The sequence below is a fragment of the Bufo gargarizans genome, chromosome 1, assembly GCF_014858855.1.
Source record: "Bufo gargarizans isolate SCDJY-AF-19 chromosome 1, ASM1485885v1, whole genome shotgun sequence".
Taxonomy (NCBI): domain Eukaryota; kingdom Metazoa; phylum Chordata; class Amphibia; order Anura; family Bufonidae; genus Bufo; species Bufo gargarizans.
In genome coordinates, this window is record NC_058080.1 from 73,108,652 (window position 1) to 73,120,501 (window position 11,850).

Genomic DNA, 11,850 nt, shown 5'->3' on the forward strand with positions numbered 1-11,850 from the left:
AAAAAAGTCGTTTTGGTGTCCGCCTGGCCGTGCGGAGCCAAACGGATCCGTCCTGAATTTCAATGCAAGTCAATGGGGACGGATCCGTTTGATGTTGACACAATATGGTGCCATTTCAAACGGATCCGTCCCCATTGACTTTCAATGTAAAGTCTGGAGTTCTTTTATACCATCGGATTGGAGTTTTCTCCAATCCGATGGTATATTTTAACTTGAAGCGTCCCCATCACCATGGGAACGCCTCTATGTTAGAATATACTGTCGGATATGAGCTACTTCGTGAACCTCAGATCCGACAGTATATTCTAACACAGAGGCGTTCCCATGGTGATGGGGACGCTTCAGGTTAGAATACACTACAAACTTTGTACAAGACTGCCCCCTGCTGCCTGGCAGCACCCGATCTCTTACTGGGGGATATGATAGCACAATTAACCCCTTTAGGTGCGGCATATTCCCCTGTAAGAGATCAGGGCTGCCAGGCAGCAGGGGGCAGCCCCCCCCTCCCCAGTTTGAATATCGTTGGTGGCACAGTGTGCCAACCACCATCGGCCCCCCTCCCTCCCGCTATTGTATTAAATCGTTGGTGGCACAGTGTGCCAACCACCATCGCCCCCCTCCCTCCCTCTATTGTATTAAATCGTTGGTGGCACAGTGTGCCAACCACCATCGCCCCCCCCCCCTCCCTCTATAGCAGTAACATTGGTGGCAGTGTGCGGTCTCAACAGTAGAAGATTCATACTTTACCTGCTTGCTGCTGCGATGTCTGTGTCCGGCCGGGAGCTCCTCCTACTGGTAAGTGAAAGGTCTGTGCGGTGCATTGCTAAAGAACTGTCACTTACCAGTAGGAGGAGCTCCCGGCCGGACACAGACATCGCAGCAGCAAGCAGGTAAGTATGAATCTTCTACTGTTGAGACAGCACACTGCCACCAATGTTACTGCTATAGAGGGGGGGAGGGAGGGGGGGGCGATGGTGGTTGGCACACTGTGCCACCAACGATTTAATACAATAGAGGGAGGGAGGGGGGCCGATGGTGGTTGGCACACTGTGCCACCAACGATTTAATACAATAGAGGGAGGGAGGGGGGCCGATGGTGGTTGGCACACTGTGCCACCAACGATTTAATACAATAGAGGGAGGGAGGGGGGCCGATGGTGGTTGGCACACTGTGCCACCAACGATTTAATACAATAGAGGGAGGGGGGCCGATGGTGGTTGGCACACTGTGCCAACAACGATTTAATACAATAGAGGGAGGGAGGGGGGCCGATGGTGGTTGGCACACTGTGCCACCAACGATATTCAAACTGGGGAGGGGGGGTGGTCTGCCCCCTGCTGCCTGGCAGCCCTGATCTCTTACAGGGGAATATGATAGTACAATTAACCCCTTTAGGTGCCTGAAGGGGTTAATTGTGCTATCATATCCCCCTGTAAGAGATCGGGTGCTGCCAGGCAGCAGGGGGCAGTCTTGTACAAAGTTTGCAGTGTATTCTAACTAGAAGCGTCCCCATCACCATGGGAACGCTTCTGTGTTAGAATATACTGTCGGAAATGAGCGTGAAAACTTAGATCAGAAAAAGCTTTTATGCAGACGGATCTTCGGATCCGTCTGTATGAAAGCAACCTACGGCCACGGATCACGGACACGGATGCCAATCTTGTGTGCATCCGTGTTCTTTCACGGACCCATTGACTTGAATGGGTCCGTGAACCGTTGTCCGTCAAAAAAATAGGACAGGTCATATTTTTTTGACGGACAGGATACACGGATCACGGCCTCGGCTGCAAAACGGTGCATTTTCCGATTTTTCCACGGACCCATTGAAAGTCAATGGGTCCGCGAAAAAAAACGGAAAACGGCACAACGGCCACGGATGCACACAACGGTCGTGTGCATGAGGCCTAAGAGATAGGATAACCGGATTAAGTTGCTTCTGAACTTATCTTGAGGCCTCATGCACACGACAGTTTTTTTTCACGGCCCGCAAAAACTGGGTCCGTGGGTCCGTGATCCGTGACCGTTTTTTCGTCCGTGGGTCTTCCTTGATTTTTGGAGGATCCACGGACATGAAAAAAAAGTCGTTTTGGCGTCCGCCTGGCCGTGCGGAGCCAAACGGATCCGTCCTGAATTACAATGCAAGTCAATAGGGACGGATCCGTTTGAAGTTGACACAATATGGTGCCATTTCAAACGGATCCGTCCCCATTGACTTTCAATGTAAAGTCTGGAGTTCTTTTATACCATCGGATTGGAGTTTTCTCCAATCCGATGGTATATTTTAACTTGAAGCGTCCCCATCACCATGGGAACGCCTCTATGTTAGAATATACTGTCGGATATGAGCTACATCGTGAAAATCAGATCCGACAGTATATTCTAACACAGAGGCGTTCCCATGGTGATGGGGACGCTTCAGGTTAGAATATACTGAAAAACTGTGTACATGACTGCCCCCTGCTGCCTGGCAGGTGCTGCCAGGCAGCAGGGGGCAGACCCCCCCCCCCCCTGTTTTTAACTCATTGGTGGCCAGTGCGGCCGCCCCCCCTCCCTCCCCTGTAGTTAACTCATTGGTGGCCAGTGCGGCCGCCCCCCCCCCCCTCCCTCCCCTGTGCGGCCGCCCCCCCCCTCCCTCCCCTGTAGTAAACTCGTTGGTGTCCAGTGGGCCCCCCCTCCCTCCCCTGTAGTTAACTCGTTGGTGTCCAGTGGGCCCCCCCTCCGTCCGCTATAGATAACTCATTGGTGTCCAGTGGGCCCCCCTCCGTCCGCGATAGAAAACTCATTGGTGTCCAGTGGGCCCCCCCTCCCTCCCCTGTAGATAACTCGTTGGTGGCCAGTGGGCCCTCTCCCCTCCCTCCCCCTCCTAATTAAAATCGCCCCCCTATCATTGGTGGCAGTGGTGAGTACCGATCGGAGTCCCAGTGTAATCGCTGGGGCTCCGATCGGTAACCATGGCAACCGGGACGCTACTGCAGTCCCGGTTGCCATGGTAGCTTAGCAATTTGTAGAAGCTTCATACTTACCTGAAGAGCTGCGATGTCTGTGACCGGCCGGGAGCTCCTCCTACTGGTAAGTGAAAGGTCTGTGCGGCGCATTGCTTATAGCACAGACCTGTCACTTACCAGTAGGAGGAGCTCCCGGCCGGTCACAGACATCGCTGCTCTTCAGGTAAGTATAAAGCTTCTACAAATTGCTAAGCTACCATGGCAACCGGGACTGCAGTAGCGTCCCGGTTGCCATGGTTACCGATCGGAGCCCCAGCGATTACACTGGGACTCCGATCGGTACTCACCACTGCCACCAATGATAGGGGGGCGATTTTAATTAGGAGGGGGTGGGAGGGGAGAGGGCCCACTGGCCACCAATGAGTTATCTATAGCGGACGGAGGGGGGGCCCACTGGACACCAATGAGTTATCTATAGCGGACGGAGGGGGGGCCCACTGGACACCAATGAGTTATCTATAGCGGACGGAGGGGGGGCCCACTGGACACCAATTAGTTAACTACAGGGGAGGGAGGGGGGGCTGGCTACCAAGAAGTTAACTACAGGGGAGGGAGGGGGGGGGGGGGCGGCCGCACTGGCCACAAATGAGTTAAAAACAGGGGGGGGGGGGGTCTGCCCCCTGCTGCCTGGCAGCACCTGCCAGGCAGCAGGGGGCAGTCATGTACACAGTTTTTCAGTATATTCTAACCTGAAGCGTCCCCATCACTATGGGAACGCCTCTGTGTTAGAATATACTGTCGGATCTGAGTTTTCGCGCAGTGAAAACTCACCTCTGAAAAAGCTTTTATGCAGACGGATCTTCGGATCCGTCTGTATGAAAGCAACCTACGGCCACGGATCACTGACACGGATGCCAATCTTGTGTGCATCCGTGTTCTTTCACGGACCCATTGACTTGAATGGGTCCGTGAACCGTTGTCCGTCAAAAAAATAGGACAGGTCATATTTTTTTGACGGACAGGATACACGGATCACGGCCTCGGCTGCAAAACGGTGCATTTTCCGATTTTTCCACGGACCCATTGAAAGTCAATGGGTCCGCGAAAAAAAACGGAAAACGGCACAACGGCCACGGATGCACACAACGGTCGTGTGCATGAGGCCTGAGGATTACAGCAGATCTCTGATGGAGGACAAATTTACACAGACACCATGCTTTTTGTTTCCTCAGGAATAGTGATGAGCGAACTTCTGTTTTAAGTTCGGCGTCTAAAGTTCGGCTTCCGGTTAGCGGAGAATCCCGATATGGTTCCCGATATGGATTCCGACTTCCGTTGTGGTCCGTGGTAGCGGAATCAATAATCGGCCATTATTGATTCCGCTACCACGGACCACAACGGAAGTCGGAATCCATATCGGGATTCTCCGCTAACCGGAAGCCGAACTTTAGACGCCAAACTTAAAACAGAAGTTCGCTCATCACTACTCAGGAACACACACTGCTTCTTAGGGTCCATTCACACGTCCGTTTTTTCTTTCCTGATCTGTTCCGTTTTTTCAGGAACAGATCAGGACCAGATCTGGACCCATTCATTTTCAATGGGTCCTGGAAAAAATCGGACAGCACAATGTGTGCTGTCCGTTTCCGTTGTTCCGTTCCGCATGTCCGTTTAAATATAAAACATGTCCTATTCTTGTCCTGAAAAATCGGATCCTGGTACAATACAAAGTCAATTGATACGCAAAAAACGGATGACATTCGGATGTCATTCCGTATGTCATCCGTTTTTTGCGGATTCCGTTCCTGGAAACACATAACAATTTTTTATTTATTTTTTCAATTTTTTTTCAAAGAAATCCAAACAACTTTATTTTATTATTGAAATGTATACATGTTTCCGTTTTTTGCGGATCCGCAAAAAACGGATGACAAACGGAAACATTTTCAGGAACAACGGATCCGCAAAAAACGGACCGTTTTTCAGGATGAAAAAAAACAGGACGTGTGAATGGACCCTTACTGTGCAGCCTCTTTTTTCTCTTTTTTTTTCCTTTGTGTGTGCAACTTTATTTAAACACTTTCTGGTTAACAAACAGACAACATATTCATATGACTGTAGATCAATAGATAAGCTGTATAAGGGCATATAAACAAAATGTCATATATCTTAACAATAATATATAATTTAACTCACCTTAATCCACTTGTTTGCACAGCCGACATCTCTTCTGCCTTCATCTGTGACGTCACTACGCTGATCATATGATCCATCACCATGGTGATGGATCATGTGATGAGCGCAGTGACGTCACCACAGGTCCTTTACCCAGGTCCTGAAGAAAGAAGAGATGCCGGCTGCGCGAACAAGTGGATTAAGGTGAGTTAAATTATTATAATTTTTTTTAACCCCTCCAGCGCTATTGTACTATGCATTCTGTACGTATATGTTATAAGGGAAAATAATGCAATTTACTCTACAACTAACCCAAACCAGAACTTCATTGAAGAAGTTCGGGTCTGGGTACCACATTGTCACGGCTGAGGATGGGGAAAACCCTCAGCCGTGCGGTATCAGAAGATGGACGGTCAGAGCATGGCCAGGACAGGAATCAGGGAGCAGGTCACCTCCTAACAATCCTTAATTCTGACCCTGTCTCCTAGCCTGTATGAGCCGACCCTGATGGTAGGAGGGCTCATACTCCGGAACATGATATTCCTGCTAGCCCTCAGGGTGGCCCTGGACTAGGAGAAGGGAAGACGACCTGTTCCTCCTATACATGGAGGAACAGGAGTCTCACTGGCCAAGCTACAAAGAAAGGGGAACATAAACAGACATATGGCAATGACAGGTAAGTGAGACTAGTACCACACCTACCTGCCACAGACACATAACCTGGAACCCATGTGCAAGTGCTGCTGTCCACAACAACACAAAGGACACAGCACACACCAGAAATCACACGGGAACCCAGGAAACCATATGCTGCAATAATAAGGAGACCAAACAATCTTCAAAACACCATACGTGAACTTATGACCACAAGGGTGGCCCCCACTGGAAGATGGTATAACAGGAGGATGTCTCCAGCAACCATGGCTGAAGAACCCCTTAGCTAACTGAAAACAGCAGAGGCTTTATAGCCCAAAGTAGCCACACCCACACTCAGACACACCAGGTGATCACACACAGAGAAGGGAGTTAACCCTTCCAACACAAGGCAAGGGAAGACGGCCACTTAAAGGGGAAGTACACACATAAACACACACTTCACCTGTTTCCGCGGGCAACTGCATGCGTGGCAACCATGCCAACCCAAAAACAGAACCAATAACCCCAAAGAAAAGTGGGAGACACACATATAAAATATATGTAATTTATTAAGACATGATCACATAACAAACAATATATGAAACAAAAGGCACAAGTGTACAGGAGGGGGGAGACCTCATGTAAGGAGGTCAGATACAACCTCTCTCCCAAACACCCAGCTGGCAGGGAAAAAGATGGCACAGCCCTAGGTATACATCAGCATGAAAATTGTGAGAACTGTAGGTTCACTCAAAGTAACATGTACTGGTATGTATGTTGCATGCACAGAAAGATAAATGAAAACTAGCCCACTCAAAAATCTGGGATGGCCGCATAAGATATGCACATAGCCATTGAACTGTACAATACAGACAGAGGCAAGTGTGCCAAGTGCAGGCAATAGAGATATAAAAAGAAATGTATCAACTAACTGAGCAAAACAACAAAACATGTATTACCCATGATATGCTGGACCCAGAGCGTGTGACCAAAAGCTGCACCTCGACGTACGTTTCATCTGGAGAGGCTTCGTGGCAACCATGTCCTGGGGATCAGCCATAGGGCTGAGACACTACCACCACATGCACACAACACCACACGTTGCCACGGGCAACCAAGTGAAGGAAAGTGTCACAAAACACACCATAGTGTCACAACCAGACAGCTGAGAAGCTCTGACAGAGGCCTTTCAGAACCTCCTCCTTGAGTTTCTGTGTTGTGGTATTCAGCTCCTCCTCTCGTCAGCCTCTCTCAGCTGTCATGTGTTGGACTAATTGCTTCCCTTTAAATTCTTCCCCAGAAGGCTTTTCTGGGCGGCTTATACTACTTCCTGGAGTGTGTGTGCACGCTGACTCTGTCCTCCTGTTTGCGTCAAAGCTAAGTGTTGTACCTTTATCTGTTATTATCTGTTTGCTGGATCCCAGGTGACCCTGACTCCCTCCGTATCTTGTGTAGGGAGCCGGTGGTCGTGTCCCCTCACTATTGTAGGGTGCTCAGGGCTTTATAGTCAAGGTTCGTGGATATGCAAACCTCCACCATTCGGATCTTTGCATAGGCTGAGCAGCCAGGGAAAGTGCCAGGTCTTCTGCAGGGGTCTCCCTTGGTTCCTTAGTTTTTGGATCCAGCGAGTCGTTTATACATGTTGCTTTGCCTTGTTTCCTGTACACCGTCCGTGACACATAGGCCGTGACACACATTCAGTTTTTTCTCACGCGCGTGCAAAACGCATTTCACTCGCGCAGAAAAAACGGAACCACGCAATGCAATCGCAGTCAAAACTGATTGAAATTGTGTGCTCACTCGCACGATTTCCCCGCCACGCACCCGCATCCTATCCGGCTCCAATCCGTAACGCTCGCGTGAAAGAGGCCTTAAGCTCTCATGGCCCTTAGGCTGCCCTTCTCTTGCCCCTACCTGGTGCTGCCTGAGGCGATCGCCTCACCTGGCCTCATTGGTGATGCACCCCTGAGAATAGTTATACTGTATATATGAAAAGCCACTGCTTTAATAGCTAAACTAAGTGGGATGCATGTATAAAGGGATTCAATATCTGCCATTATCCACCATAAATGATCCTGCCAGTGAAAAGATTATGATTATTTAAGAACACGTTTCGTATCTCTCAGATAACTGGGACATCTCACAACTAAAGCCTGTATTATACTCTCTGTCATCCAGGTCATCGGTAACGAGCGTACCCTACAATCAAATATGATGAAGCTGGCATTATAGTGTAGAGATGTTTTCTTTCTCAAAACCTGGAGATCACCATGAACTTTTTAGGACAATTTCTTAACCTCCTTTCCAAACCCTTTAATACACTGAAGCCCTCATTTGCATAAACAATAAAGGTCTTTTTTTTTCTTAGGAAAGCTGCAACTAATGTCACAAGTGAGGCACCCACTTAAAGAAAGGAAAGGGGAGGAAAGAAGAAAGTAAGGAAGGGAGGGAAGAAAGAAGAAACTTAGTTCTTGTCCCGACTCCTCAGGGGCGGTCTGGCTATAGACCCTACAGGGAAATTTCTCTGCAGACCAAGCCCTCTTTGGTTGGGTACAAAACGATCTGATGCTTTGAGCATTAATTATTGCTAGGAGCATCTGGTACTCATGTACTTAACCGGCAGAAGAAAGTGCCCTCCTGCATTCAACTGCATTGCTATCCTCAGGACGGTGATACAGTTGAATGCTGTGGTGGGGGCAGAAGTATTTTGCTCTTCACTGTGTATTTGGTTCTACTGGGGCAGTTTTTTGTGCTGCGCTACAGTATTGCTGGCCCCGTCTACTTATGTTGGACCTTCCTACTTTTATTGGCCCTGTCTTCTATCAATTTGGACCTTTCTGGGGCCACTTTTAGTTTTTTTTCCAGAGCCACTTAAAGTTCTCCATCTACTGCTAACATTTTAGGGGATATGTCATCATTGAGGCCAGTGAATGGCTGCAGCTTTGCAAATGACCACCTAATGGACATCACACTTCCGGTCTGCCAAGGATGGGAGATAGGGATGAGGCAATTTCATGTTATGAAATTAGTTTGCTCTTCGTTTGGTGGTAAAAGGCGAATTGCGTTATGGATTACGTTACCACGGACCATAACGCAATTCTATGACGGAATGCTAAAGTCTTCTCCTGCATAACGGAAACGGGACAGATCCGTTATGCAGGCCATAGACTTCTATTATGACGGAATCAATAACGGAATGCCTCTAAAGGCGTTCCGTTATGCATTCCGCCATGGAATTGCGTTATGGTCTGTGGTAACGGAATCCATAATGCAATTCTTTTACCACCAAACGAATCGCAAACGAAATATGAAATTCGCTCATCTCTAATGGGAGACCTAGCTCAGGAATGGGTGTTTTTCCCCCACAGTACATTTATTGTGAAGCCTTTCTTTATCTGGTGCTCTTCGTACACATAGCATTCTTTGTATGTCACATTAGCATAGCTTATTGATCATATATTATTGCTTAAGGGTACTTTTACACTTGCGGCAGAGTGATCCGGCAAGCAGTTCTGTCGCCGGAACTGCCTGCCGGATCCGTCAAAACGTATGCAAACGGATGGCATTTGTCAGACGGATCAGGATCCTGATCCGTCTGACAAATGCATTGAAATGCCGGATCCGTCTCTCTGGTGTCATCCGGAAAAATCCGGCATTTATTTTTTTTCAAATTTTTTGCGGTTTGAGCATCCGGCATTAATTTTTTTTCACATTTTTTTGCGGTTTGAGCATGCGCAGACCGCAAAAACTGATCAGTTTTGCTGGAACATTCGGGGCCGGGCTGGCATTAATGCATTTCAATGATAAAAAATGCCGGATCCGGCATTCCGGCAAGTGTTCCGGAATTTTGGACCGCATGCTGCGGTATTTTCTCCGTCCTGAAAAGTCAAAAAAACTGAACTGATTGCTCTCCATTCAGAATGCATTAGGATAAAACTGATCAGTTCTTTTCCGGTATTGAGCCCCTAGGACGGAACTCTATGCCGGAAAAGAATAACGCTAGTGTGAAAGTACCCTTAATTGGCACTTTGTGTATTTTTTTTCAGTGGTTCTCATTTACATTATCATGCTACGATATCAAACGTGTGTGCAGCGGTTGTGGAGGTATTGTGTTTTTTTATTGTCCATACCTCTTTGCTGTATGTATTTTAGTGCTTTTAACTGTTTTGAGTTTGTCTTTTAGAGTTTTGTGCATCTAATAAACTTATTTACATTATTTACTCCGGTGTGCTCCATCGTGTGTGCTTTTTCTTCTTGTATCCATTATCATTTTTATGCATGAGATTCACTGTTTCTCTGTCATGTGCTGGCACACGGAAGGAGCACCGTTCAATAAGTGAAGGGGTAATGGTGGTAGTGGCGGGGTTCTTTCTTTTATACACTTTCCCACATTTTCATACAGTTTTTTTTATTTTTTTTTCAAAATACAGTTAAAGTATATACAAAGGAGAGGAGAAGAATTTGTATTTCCTTTAGGCCAATTTATATAAAAGCTTATTACAATGTTGTTTTTCACTCATATTACTATAATATTTGTTATACTTTTTGTTCTTGTTTGTCTAAAAAAAAAGGCCTCATGCACATGTTCTAGTTTTTTGCGGAACGGAAATACGGACATACGGAAACGGAATGCACACGGAGTAACTTCAGTTTTTTTTGCGGTCCGCAAAAAAGAACTGAACGGAGACAGAAAGAAAATACTTTCGTGTGCATGAGCCCAAACTGTGTTGAATATGCATGTGTGATTCCAGCCTTGCCAAAAGTTTGGGATTGGGGAAAACACAGATTCTGGGTGTTTAACCCTTGTGATCAAAAGTTGCTGTGGCACCAACAAAAGCAGTATTTAGAAATGACTGGGCCCCACAGCAAATTTTTGAATGGGCCCCCACTAGCAACTCCTTCACAACCCCCTCATCCCATGCAACCCCCACTCCTCTACCTAGTCAAGATCGTTCTCTCAAACGAGGCCCGGTAGCCGTTCAGTCCGTTTCATATAGCGTCTCTGTATATAATGTCATTGTATAATACTGTTGAGGGGGTCCTGACAATAAAATCTTTCAGTCCTCATCCTGGGTGGGCCCTTTCTGAGTTCAGGTCCCAAAACAGCCGCTTCCCCAGGTTCCCTAGCTACGCCTCTAAACAAAAACCTATAGGGCTGTTCTGAGGCAAATGCTGTTAGAACATACTAAAAAAAAAAAAATTTCTCACAGAAAAATGAGCAAACACAATTATCTTAAAAAACAAAACAACTTTAAAACAAAATAGTGGAGATACTCTTTTTTAAATCTGGCAAAAAAAGAAAACCTTAAAAAACAAGACTTTGCACAGCAACATCACCATATTAATATCACAGTTATGGTTTGTGGAATGCAGTGATCTAAACACAGAAAAATGTGCCCTGAAGGCCAAAATTAGTCATGTCCTTGTCTTATCTAAATAGACTTTAAAGTGACTGTGAAACGAAAAAGTAAACTTTCCAAATACGTACAAGTAACTCTTCATTTTTCTACTTGCTGCCAGTGAATGATTCCTTATTTACCTTCAGAGGCCAGCTTCAGGAGAACATATTATGGATGGGTGTCACGACTTGATGGCAGGTCTATGGACCCAAACTCACAACATCATGGATCCCTTGGATGCTGTGACTTCATGTCAGTATGCAGTGCCCTGAAACACACTGCTTAATACTGTGATTGTGTCTCATTTAAATTGTGCTTATATAGGAGTTCATATAAAGTTGCATAGGGAGTGGGAGGTTCTAAGAAGCCTCCCAGGGCTGACTCTGCCCTGCACACAGTACAGAGGAGAAGGAGGTCAGTGTGTGTGTCTGTGATGTCTAAGGACAAACCTGCACCTCAGCAACCATCTTGGAGAGTTACAAAAACTCCAAAGTTAGTTCCATGTACCAGATCATAGAAGGGAAAGATTACAGAAGATGTAACGGGGTGTAACAAGGTGCCGAAGGCGCACTCGGTCTCCCATCATCCGCAGACCTGCTGCTTAGCTTCGGGAGCAAGGATCTGTGCTTGACCTCATTCCCAGGGCGGCTTTGCTAGCTGGGAGGCTCCCTGCTCCTAGGTCTTCCTTGAGCGC